At 41.8% G+C, this 12970-nt stretch overlaps 1 protein-coding gene across 1 annotated transcript in view; it reads left to right on the forward strand.

Moving 5' to 3' along the window:
* Positions 1–395: 395 nt before the first annotated feature.
* Positions 396–12970, forward strand: part of Fhl1 (four and a half LIM domains 1) — a 60752-nt gene continuing 48177 nt past the window's right edge. Inside the window, exon 1 of the mRNA XM_051179108.1 lies at positions 396–551. The gene's annotated coding sequence lies outside the window, so the exon portion shown is untranslated. The remainder of the gene's footprint in view (positions 552–12970) is intronic.

Raw genomic sequence — 12970 nt, forward strand, 5'->3', positions numbered from 1 at the left:
CTGCCTGCAGTGACTCGTGACTCCCCAGCAGCCCGCGAGCCCGCTAGGGAGGAGGCGGCACTCGCCCCCAGCCCGCCCTCCGCGTGCCCTTTGGACGCTAGCGGGTGCTCAGGAAAGCCGCGCCACCGCGGGCTCGCGGCCACCTCCGGCGCGCACCCGTGCAAACCTTGCAGGCAGCCGGGCCTCTCCCGAGGCGGGGCCCACGCAGCCGCGCCCCCTTCCCGCGCTTGCCCGGCCGGCTCCCGCGCGCGCGCCAGGTTCCCCCCCCCCACCCCGCCGCCGCCGCACCGCAGTCCCCGCGCCACGGGCAGAGCCCAGGCGGACGCGCGCTCCGCCCTGCCCCGCCCCGCCCTGAGTGGGCCGCGCCCGCCCGCCCGCCCCCGCCCCCGCGCGTGCTCCCTCCTTCCCCTCCCACTCTCGTGCGCCCCTCCCCGCGCGCCCTACATCCACCGCCCGGCCGAGGGGGCTCAGTCCTCAGTCGCTGCTGTCGCCGCCGAGCCTTGGCCTCGGAGCTGGCAGCGGCCACCGGTGCCGCCTAGACAGCTGCACGGGTGAGCATCCCCAGACAGTGAGCCCGCTTCCCCTCGGCGGGTGCGTGGGTGTGCGCCTCCCGCTTCCCTGCGGAGCCGCAGCTGTCTGCTCGGCGGCCGCCACTCCGGGGGCTGCGCCGACCTGCAGGGCTTGGGTACCTGCGGCCTCCGGCCTGGGCGGCCTCGCCCATGCTGGGGTCTGGGGGAGCCGGGGCTCCAGGGTTCCTTAGGGTGCGTGCCTGGGCCCTCCTCCCCAGGGCTTTCGCTCTCCTGGGGGTGGGGGAGCGGGATTCCGAGGGGGTGGCTGAGTCTTTCCTCTGCAAGGATGGACGGTGGGAGTAAAAAAAAGGGGGGCTTTTGGTTTTCTTCCCCAGGATGGCGGGCAGTGGGGGTGGGGCGAGGTAGGGGACACCTTTGGGTTTTTTTTTTTTTTTCTTTTTAAAAGGATGGCTAGCAGCAGTTGAGAGTAGCGGGGGGGATGATAGTGACGATGACGGTGGGGGGTGCTTCATTGGTTTTCCATTAAGGATGGCGCCTGTTGGGCTGGAGAGGAAGGTGGAACCTGCCTTGGTTCCTTCCATGGAGAAGTTGAGGGAGCTGTGTAGTGGTTTTGCCTTTGGGGATGCTGGGGATGGAAGGAAGAATACTGAGGAAGGGAGAGGGTTGGTTGCAAGGTTCTGCTCTCCTAGGGGAATGGCAGTGATGTGGGGAATGGGGGGTGGGGACAGGGGACTGGATTTCAGCTCCAGTGTGGAAGCAAGAGGAAGGTTCTAGCACTTAGGTTGAGTCTTGGTTGAGCCTTGGCAAGGTAGGTTAGGAAAACTGCTGGGTGTGACCTTTTATATTTCAAAAAGGCCTGAAATTCCCACTACATGCTGTCCTGGGCTATGGGGGAAGAGGTTTCTGCTTCCGAAGTTCCCATTGCTTAGCCTTCCACAACTAGGTGGAGATTTGAATCAGAAAGGCTCTATTATTTTCTCCATGTGGGCCTTGTGAGTTTCTCAGTCTCATTCTGGTTACAAGGACTCCAACAACCATGGGGGCACATTAGGAACAGGAGACAACAAAGTGTATGAATGTGATTTCAGATTTGGGTTTTGAATTTCCTGAAGGTTAAGAGTGGGACAAATGTCTTTGCTGGAAATCCTCTTCATTTAAATTATGCCATAGGGACTATCTGAGCCTCCTTTGATTTGAGTTTGGAATAGATCCAGTTTTCCTAATTGGAGCTATCATTTGGTAATTGCTTGTAATTCTCCATGTTATCAAATGTATTTCGAGTTTATAAAATACTGGGAATATTTTTGTTATCTTGATTAAGGATGTTTTAATATGAATGTAATGGTCCTTGGAAATGAGAACATTTACAGAATAGCACAAGTTTAAATTATGGGTCACATGGAATTGGGTAAAGAGTTTTTCATCCTCATCTATCCCCAGGAACAGGCCGCTCCCCATTCCACACACTTGAAAAAAACATCAAGGGCCTGGGGTTGGTAGTTTTGTCTATGGAAATTCATTCCCATATTTGCTTAAGAAAAATGTGCATTTAAAAAACTGTGGGCCTTAAATGTGCTAGGACTATAATAGTTTCCCGTCTTAGTTACATAAGGTTCCAATCTAGCCTACCTTCGGTCTTTAAAAACATGTATTTAACATTTTTAAAGGCAAATAGGATCTTTATGCAACAGGGCATTTTTTTTTGATAGGCCATGATTTGTGCAAACCACCACACAGCAAGTATGCATTCTAATAGTACCATATAGATTCTGTAACCACTCATGGCTTTTGAAATTCTAGGTTTCCATTCCAATATTTAATTTTTTTTTTCAAGAAGGAAAATTTTTTTTTTCAAGCAAGTCTAGATTTGGGGATGAAACAAAAAACTGTAACATGCAATTTGGTAAAAACTTTTCTTTTATGAGCTTTTTGGAGATAATATGATTAAATGATCACTTGAATAAGATATTGACTGTTTTAGTGGCAGTAGAGCATGAGTTTGCATGATGAACAAAAATGCATTTACTTATGCTATTGTGTGTACCATTCTAACATTTATGTGACCTGTGTGCTGCATCAGTGCAATCGTGAGAAGGAACACTATTTTCACAACAGAATTTAAGCCTGGTGTTTTTTTGTTTTGTTTTGTTTTGTTTTTTCCTTCTTCTTTTTCTTCTTTTTCTTCTTTTTCTTCTGAGGAATAAGAATGATGAAAGTGGTTTAAAAAAAAATCTCTTAAAAGGAGCAGTATGTTGGTGGGAAAATGGGCCTTAAGTTTCTCTCTAAACAAAAGGAGCAAAGTGAGTCTTTACTTGGCTTTTTGAGAACCTGTTGTAAGATGGGAGAACGTGCAGAAGAAATTAACGGTTCAGGGAAAGAGTAGTTCTAAATAATCATAAAGATTTGGCTAGTTATCTATTGGAAAAGTAACTTGTAAATGAAGCCTTTGTGTGAGAAACTCAGCACCAGGCCTTCAGTTTGAGTATTTCTTTATTTATTCATTTGTTGTAGCACTGGGGTTGGAACCCAGGGCCTCACACATGCAGAGCAGGCGCCATTATCATGGAACAAACTCCTTTGCCCAAGTTTAGACACTAAAAACAAATAATTTGTTGAAGGCATGGCAGCTAATCTCCTGAGGCTGTACCCTGTTTTCCTAATCTCTTCCTCCTGGTTCTCCTTTTCCCCCCTCACCATCCCCCTCTACCCCCCTCTGGTGCCAGCATCATTGGCTTTTATAACCTTGTGAGAGTTGAACAAATGTTCCTGCTTGCTTGAATGTTAGTCCTTATCTCGTTGGCTGCTTTCCTTAACTTCTGTCTACACATTATTTTTTGTTGTTGTTGTTAACTGAACTACCCAGTTGTTTGGATTTGGGAAAAAAGAGAGTATATTGTTGTCATTTTTTTTCTTAAGAGATTTTTTTTCTCTTTCAGCTCCTGTTGAACATACCAAAAAAATAAATAAATAAAAAATAAAAAAGTTTCCCTCGCTCTCTCCTTGCTTCCCTCCCTCTCTTCCTCTCTCTGTCTCTGTCTCTCCCTGCCAGCACAGTACCTAATTAAGTAGAATACATAACCATTCCTTTCTCCAACAGCCATTTACATAGTCACCTCCTCTTATGGAGGCACTCATACCCCGTGGCCAGATACCAAGTGTGTAAGAAGTATCTCCTGCCTTTCTGGTGTGATTATAGAAAGGTAAAGTATAGACAGTTAATCTGTTGTGAATTATGAAGACATATCTGGACTGTTTTGAATATATCCATAGAAGCTGTGTATATGCTAAACAGTCTTCAGTCCTGCAAACGGTGAAATCATTTTTGTCCAGTGCCTTTGTTTGAGACATCTTTTTCATTCAACCAATCAGCTGTTGAAAATATTAACAAAGTTGACATCTTTATTAAACATTTATAGACTTTTCTTTGTCTTATGAAAATGGCATAGCATTAATACCGTATTGGGTATCTTAAGAATGTAAGGTACTTTAAAATATATGAGAAAATGTAGCTTATGTGTAAATACAGTGTAATTTTATATGAAAGACTTGATCATCTATGGGTTTTGCTATCCATAGGTTCTGGAACCAGTCACCCATGAATATTGAGAGACTGTCTTATAGTTTATGGATTTTCTCTTTTAAGTTTTTTTGTTATTTTTGAGGCAAAGTCTCCTATACTTCAGGCAGACCTTCAACTCACAATATTCCCACCTCTGCCTCTTGATTGCTGGGAAAACAGGCGTGTGCCACCGTGCCTCTCTCCTTCTTTTGGTCAATATAATTATATGTATTTATGAGGTACAGTGTTGATATGTAGGCATAATGTACAAATTATTTGCTATAAATTAAATGGAACATATCGGATTTACTGGTGTTTAAATTCGCCTTTCTTAAAGCTGTTATGGAGCTTACTATGTAGACCAGGCTGGCATTGAACACATAGAGATCCACCACCTTCTGCCTCTTGAGTGCTGGGATTAAAGGCATGGCTAAATTATTTTTTCATTATTATTCCCTTCCTGTGATTTAAAACGTTTTCTAATGGCAAATTGAGACCCCCAAGTTATTTCTCTGTAGTCAGTTTTGAATTATGGTTGGTCATGGGTGATGGAGTTCAGAAGAGTAAATAGTATTTAATAGTAGCTTAATCAACCTTTGATCTTCTGCAGGGTACCATCTGAGATCCTGGAGATTCCTTCTGTTTGTGGAATGTGCTGGACTGGTGGTTTTTTATCCCCAGGGAATTTGCCACACAGGGGTCAGTGGACAATGCCCAGGAGATTTTTTTTCCAGATGCACTTCCTGGAATCTAGTCACTAGAGGACAGGGATGTTACTTATATCCTAGAACTCATAGGACAGCAACCCCAGCATGAATGTGTTGAGCCTGAAGTCTCAGTAATGCTGAGGTTGATGTAATTTCCTTTGCAAACACAGGAACACATAATTTCAGGAGAGGAAAGGACAATAGCCATGTGTTCATGTGACCCTGTAGAGTACTTGGCTGAGCTCATTTGATTAGACTTCAGAGTGGCTAGTTCCTGACAACCAAACTGAATAATTAGAGTAACAGCTTGTGTTTCTGGTACTTTGTTCCAGGTACTTGCATATATTATATATCTCCTTTTTGGTAAATGAGGAACCAGGTTCAGAGAGGTAAAATAATTTGCCTTGGGAGTAAAGATGAAAATCTTCTGAAGTTCATGATCTCCTTTGTGGTGGGCACCATTCAAAAATCTCAATTAACAAAATTTTAAATGCTATACAAGTTCATTAGTACATACAGGCTTTTTCATTTGCAAGATTTTTATAATAAATATAGAGTATGGTATTGAGAAAATTGAAAGTTACTATATGTCCTAAGTACCAGGAGTGATAAATTTGACCGGGCTTGTAGTAAGTAGCAAGGGAAGAGGAAAGGGGGGAATAGGAAACCAACATTAATTGTTTTTTAGCTGCATTTTGGGAATTATGTTAGTTGTATTGACACTCATGGTCTGACTTGCTCCTCTTAGTTCTACAAAATCATAAAGATGCACATTTCATAGATAAGAGTCAGACTAGGTCCAGACATGGTGGTGTACTCGTTTAATTCCAGCGCTTGGGAGGTAGAGGGAGGTATATCTCTGAGTTCCAGGCCAGCCTGGTCTACAGAGCGATTTTCAGGCTAGCCTGGTCTGCATTACACAGAGAAACCCTGTCTTGAAAACAAAACAACAAAAACAAGTCCAAGACAGCCCAACTAATAAGTGCCAGAGTTGGTATTTGAGTTGTAGTTCCATGGCTAAGCCATTGTCCCTATCATAAAGGTTGGTGGTGAGTTGAAGTACGTAGTAGAGAGAGAGAAGAGTAATGGGTGTTGGGTAAAAAGTAATTTTAGAGGAAGTGTGTGTTGCCAATGAATTTTTACTGTGCTCAGATTGAGAGTGAGGTAGAAATCTACTCTCTTCAACTGATGAGAATTGAATTCAACATGGAATTTATTTTAGTCAAAATTTATTTTAGTCAAAAGACTGCAATGTTTATTTTGGAGAACTTCTCTGGTTTACCTGAAATTTCAAGGCAATGCTTTTTAGATAGCTGCAAACTTCTGCATTATCTGCATTGGTGTCCATCCAGAAACTTGCCTTTCCCTTCCCTAGAACTGCCTTACAGAACTCGCTAATGACAGCATTTGGTTTTCTCTTTTTATACATTTTGAACATTTATGCTTGCTATGGAAGTTGCTTTTATAATAAACATCAGATTCATACTTGTGTTTTCCATTTGGAGGTATTTTGTTTTAACAGCTAAATATTTCTCCTTTGATGTATTTTGTTTTAAAGCATAAAAAGAGGAGAAATTTTTAGAAACCCAATAATATTTTGTTTGGAAAGCGTGCATGTGCGCATGCGCCCGTGTGTGTGTGTGTGTGTGTGTGTGTGTGTGTGTGTGTGTGTGCACACACACACACACACACACACACACACACACAGGCAGAAAAGTGTCTTGTCATTTCACTTAATTTACTTTAAGTTTGAAAGGAATTTTAACCATGATCCTCCAGGGCCAGGGTGCTGGAGCATAAAAACCTGTTATTTCGATAAAATGCTTGTTTTGATTTCCACATAGGACTGCCAGCCATAGACGGTGATTATGATGATAATGTCCTGATTCTGGCCACTGAATTCAGCCAAGTTCTAATCAGTCACTGCAGGCAGGCAGGCAGGCATGGTGATACTGCCCAGTTGTGCTTTACTTTAGCCTTTGCTTCGTGGGGTATGGAGACTGGCCTTGTGCATGTGAGCTTGGTGAACTGCCACTGACCTGCATTCCCCAGACTTACCCCGCTAATTTCAGATAGATGGCAGGTCTGGGGAAACTTGTAAGAGTGCACAATCCTTTCTGGAATTCACTTTTCAATAAGATTAGTACTTTTCTGTTGTGGGAAAATATAGAAAATGCAGAATGGCTCTGAGGAGAAAATGAAAAGCACATATGATCTTCCATCTACAAGTTAATGACTGATTTTGCATCTTCTAAAATTGCCCTCAATTTCTCATGGTAGACTCAAGTCTGTTACTAAGTTGCTAACTTAAAGATGCTGTCAGGTCTTCTAAGCCCTCAGAGGATCTGGATTAGTGCTGCACAGCTAGCCAGTGAGTCACTTTGCAGTGAGGGGAAAGCTGATGGGAGTTGGAGTTGTCCTCTGACCCGCTCCTGTCTAAAGAAGTTAAGAACGACTCATTCGCACTTTATTTTTAAGGTTTTTAGAGTTCCTCCCTTTCCCCTTGGATTAAGACATTTCTTTCTATAGCTGTGTGGGTGCCCCTGTCTCTGTATGACCACTGCATGTCTTTTTACCATCAGAGTCACTTTTGTTAGTCCAGATCACTGTGCCGACTTCCCTTTTCCTCGGGATCATCACTGCAGCCAATTTTCCAGCCACTACATCCGCCTTTCTCTTATCTAGATTCGCCACTGTTGTAGTTACACTACTCAACTGGGCTAGGTCTATTTCTCCACTATAGATGATTTCCAGAGTAGAGGTGAAATGAGAAGATGTGGTGTTACTCAGTACAGAGATATTATTGACAGTACAGACTAAACCAAATATGGAGAGGTTACATGGGCCCTATACATGGCTATTTGTGAATGCAAAGTGCTTTTTCTTTATAGGTGGATACCAGCACATTGAAAAGGGTTTGTAATGATTATGCAGATGCTTACTGCTGAGGGATATGAGTGGAACAAAGGACAAAATTGTCATTTTGACTAGGATTGTGTTTGAAAATTGCCTTTGTTCCTGTTCATCATTGTGCCTGGTATTGAGTATGGTGCATCATAAACAAATGACTAGCTCCTTGTAGGTTTCAGAAGTACAGTGACAGTCATCAGAGTGGATTTTCCCTCCAACTTAAGCTATTATCGATAAAAAGTACAGAGAGGAGTCACGTAGACTTTTTAAAAATGCAGTAAAGCTTTTCAATGGGAGCAGTCTAAATAAGTCTTCAAAGTTAGGTTTTATTTGACCACATAAATATGGCATATGTACTCTTAAGATACAGATGTTTCCAGGACATTTTAATAAAACAAATTTGTAATATCCACGAGGTTGTAATTTTTATTTTTATTTTTTAAGATAGGGTCTCACAATGAAGTTCAGGCTGGATTCCTCCTACCTCAGCTTTCCTGTTGTTAGCAGTTTGCCCATAAGCTACTGCACCTGTAGCCACACGGTTTTTAATTAATTTTTTCATGCTCAAAAAGTGATAGCTGGAAATACAGAAGTGTTATTGACAGCATTGCTTTGGTGAGGCAGGATAAAACTAATTCTGTGCTTGAATAGTTGGGAAAGCTTGTCATTCACTTCAGTTTTAGAGTATGGTTTAGGCTGTTGACTTCTGTTCGGTTTGAAATGTATGATTTGTTAGGAAGACTTTTACGGTTGGCTTTTCAGTGAACTATGCCAGGTCTAGTTTTTTGCACCATCCCTGTTTGTGAAGCAGAGTTTTAGCATCTGCCTGTAATCAGTTATCTTCACTTTCATGTGAATTTTCTCTCTAGGCTTGCTAGAAACTAAGGTGCTGAGGTGGGAAGAAGTTGGAGAGGGAGGAAAATAGGGAGAGAGCAGTAAATTATAAAGTTGCTGATTTTGAATGAACAAAATGCATGCTTGTCAACAATTTATAAGCAAACAACAACACAACTGAAACATTGCCTTGGATATGATGGTAGGGGTCAGACAATTTTCAGGTGCTAGCCGAGTCCTTCCTTTGCCACAAGAGATTCAGAGCCTTTGAGAGGAAGAACTGAGAAGGGATTTTCCATCTCACTAAGTAAAGAAGCTATGATGATACACATCTGTAATCCCAACAGAGGCAGGAGGGTCATGGGTTTGAGGCCAGCTTAGAGTACACAGCAAGGCCCAGTCTCAAAAAAACAAAAACAAAAACAAAAACAAAAAAACAAAAACAAAAAATCCAGAAAAGAGAACAAATTGAGCCTCCAAATTAAAATGACGTGATGCAAGATTATACCTGAATGTGTAGATGAAGCCTTCTTTCTGGACCATCATTTCTGTATGAGAAATGATAGCCATTTAAGAGCTCTAATTTGATGAGTTGTGACAAATGTAAATACCCACAAAACTACTCTTATAGTTGGAATATGCATTTCTCACCCCTTAAAGCACCTACTGATGTGCTTTTGTGTGAAAACCCCTTACCAAAATAACTTTAGAAGTTTGTGTATCTTCCTGTATACAAAAAAACGGATTATGTACAAAAAACGGATCATGTCCAAGTCTCAATCTTGTCCTCTATATTTAAAGCAAAGTAATATTACAGAGGAATCCTGGGCGTGGCTTTTCTGAAATACTTTCCTGATTACCTCCCAGCAAACTACTTAATAGATAGTTTCATTGCATATTTTGGGTGGAAGGCAAATTGCAGCCAAGAGAGAAGTAATTATGTGTAATAGAATAGCTGTATGTATATATTCTTACAGTTTGCTTGGAAAGTCAAATGCTCAAGATCAGCAGAAGTGGGCTGGAGCTGTTGCTTCAGTGGAAGAGCACTTGCCTTAGATTCACCAGCTACCAGTTAGTTCAATTCCCAGCACCACCAAACAAACATAACAAATAAAATCAAACAAAATCCAGGAAATTAAAAATTGAAAATTTGCCTCAACTTATTCATGAAACAAAAAAAGGAAAAAGAATAAATGAGATTTATATATGGTTATGTTACCAAATGATGGATTTATTTTCTCAGAAACTTGTCAGGAAACTTTACTGTAGAAACATCAGTCTATACTTGTACAAACCTAGATGGTATGGCCTCCTAAAGATCTACAGTATAACCTGTTGTTAATAACTAATAATTACTGAAGTAACAAATAACAATAGAGCATCTTATACTGATTATTGAAGGCAGTTGAAACAGAATGGTAGGTACTTGTCTATCTAAAAAGAAAAGGTACAGAAAGGGCCCGGAGAGATAAGATAGCATAGTTAGTGACATACTTGCTCTATAATCCTGAATATGTGAGTTTTGATCACCAACATCTCTTTTTTATTAAAAGAGCTGAGTGTAGTGGCTCATGGATTGCAATTCCAGCATTAGGACCAGGGGAGGAGGGGGAGACAGGCAGGTCCCTAGGCCATGTAGTCTAGCTGAATCAGTGAGCTGTTATTTCTCTGGTCTATGTGTGTGCACACTCATGCACACACACAAAGAACAGAAAAATTCACCGTCCCAGTGGGGTGCTTTTCAGCGCAGGTGTAATCAGGATCCATTTAGCGTGGCATTGACTGAACGTCTGTATCTTCAGGTACACACTGATAGACACACGTACAGTCATCTTATAGGAATAACCTATGAGCCTGCCAATGGAGTGGGGCTTTCTGTGCATAGCTTCCATACCCCATTTACACATTATGTGTAGAACAGGTTTTTTTTTTTTTTTTTTTTTTTTTTTTTTTTGGCATATTCAGTTTTTCTCACCTGTGTTACTCAATTAAAGAAAGAATTATTGGAAGACGTTTGGGGCTGCTGTAGTCAGGCATAATTTGTCCCTTTCTTACTGTCAGGGGACTTGGAAAGTCAGGCAGTGCTTTCGCTGCCACTCTGTTGGTTGCTCTGTGCCCTGCTCTGTGCCCACTCCCCCACCTCTGCTGCTTTGTCCCATGGCTGCCCTCTCTGGCTTCCTTCCTGCTTTTCTCTCTATCGTCTTTCCTGTTTCCTCATGGTACTTCTTCTGCATGGCCTCGCTTGTCTCTTAAAAGCCATTTCATAAATGTCTCCAGCCTGAGCGGGAACCCAGCAGGAATTCAGCATCTTTGGGGCCGTGTTTCCGACTTTTCATTTTGGGATCCAATAAAACTTTCAGAATGCTTTCAAGTTTGGAGCCACACTGGAGGTTGTAGGGTCGTGAAAGGTTGGTATTTAGAAAACCAAAGCAGTATATTTCCTGTGCTACATTACAGACATTTTGGAACAATGAATCAATGAAGCTAAAGAAAGGGATTACAATAGTCCTGCGGTGCATCCTTTAACAGTGTTTAATCAGCTCAGTGCTCTTGAGGTACAGGTATTTATTGTTCTTCAGGGTGTACTGCAAAGAAATTATTCACACTTTCAACATTTGTCAACGCCTGCAAAGTGCATGGACCCTAGTGTAACTTGTAGTCACTAAGATATATTTTAGTTCATAATAATGTATTAATATTGTCTCATCGATGTGGCAAATGTACTACACTAATGCAAACTGTTGAAAGTTCAGTTCCAGGGCCCTCCCCCTAGAGAGCAAGAATCTACAATTTCTAAGTCCCTTATATAAATTGGAGCATGTACATTTATGTGACTTATGCCCATCCTTTTGTATATTTTAAACCATCTGTATCTATTGTAACATTGTTTGGAATAATTAAAATAGAAAAATCTGCATACTCTTCACACAAGTAATATTCTATTCTGAATATTTTCCATGCAAAGTTGCTTGAACCTGTGGATAGGGAGAGTCAGCTTTGTCTGGAAGGACTGGGGAGGATAAGGCAATGGCTACAGGGCAGGTATGTGACAGCATCTTCTTGTTCCCTTGATGTTTACTCTCTTGCTTCTTGCTAGCTTTTGGCACCTCTTAGTTTCTCCTTCTCTTTATTTCCTCTTTATCCGTAGTGTGGTTATTTGTGGATTGTCTGTTAAAGAACAAGGAAGGCCCCTGCCTGCTTGCAAAGGAAGACCGATTGACATACCAAAACTACCAGTGCATTGCATTGTATAATTTCCTACCACTCAGAATTTGTTGCTGTAGTATCTTCTTCCAAATAAAATGGTAGGCACTTCGTAAATGTTTTGTGACATGGAATTTGAAAGCAGAATTGTGTCACCTTGTAAACTTGTTATTATCCCTGCCATGTTTCGGGCCCCCATACATTCTCTTCATGTGTTTGTCATTGTTGCTATAACAGATAATGGCAGCACACATGTGGATATGATTTACTCTGTGGCTGATTGATTGCAGTGGAGCTGCCTGTTTGCCAATATGCAACTTGCCAACCCCAGCTTCTGACAAGTATGGGGCTGAGTACATCATAAAGCAAAACCAACAGATGCTTTTTTCAGTGTTCACTCTAAAGCACATACACATATATGTGTCACATATTATGGACAACAGTAAAATCAATCTCTCCAAGCAAGGAATGTTCTTTATAATTGGAGACGCTGTTAGCAATATAGCAAAGATGTGCTAGAAACAGTATTGAACCGGGCAGGCAGGGAGTGGGGAGAGTCAGGAATTGTGAACCCTTCCCAGAGGACCATTTGGATCTCTAAGAAAATAATCCCTGCACTTAGGCTTCAGTTTATAAAAAGACAGTTTCACTGAATTGTCCTTAGACATTTGTGGATATTTCAGAATAGTCTACATTTTCTTTTGTTTAAATGAGATGTACAAGGTTAAACATCCCTAAATGCCCTGGTAGCAGGACATTTCATACTTCGGATTAGGGCGTCTTGAGTGGTGAAGTCTAAATAAATATTCCAAAATCTTGGCAAGAAACCTAAATCTGAAATGCCAGTAGTTTTAAGATTTCAGGGAAGGGGCTGGGTGTGGTGGTGCACACCTTTTCATCCCAGCACTCAGGAGTAGTGGTTGGCAGATCTGCCTCTGGTCTACATAGTGAGTTCCAGGACAGGCAAAGCTATACTGACAGAATTCTGTCTCAAAAAACAAAACAGATTTCAGGGAAGGGATGCTCAACCTATAGATATACTTATTTGTTTTATGGTGCATCTATTTACATCATACAATTATACTCATCATGACTACACATCGGTGTTTATACATGTGAGGTCCTCGGACCCCGAGCACAGAGTAGCAAGTAGATTCTTGGTCCTACAATCTTCTTAGAAATTCAGGTTCATGAGCTCTACCCAAGCTGACTGAATCAGAAGTGCC

This window comes from Phodopus roborovskii, unplaced genomic scaffold (assembly GCF_943737965.1).
Source record: "Phodopus roborovskii unplaced genomic scaffold, PHOROB, whole genome shotgun sequence".
Lineage (NCBI taxonomy): Eukaryota > Metazoa > Chordata > Mammalia > Rodentia > Cricetidae > Phodopus > Phodopus roborovskii.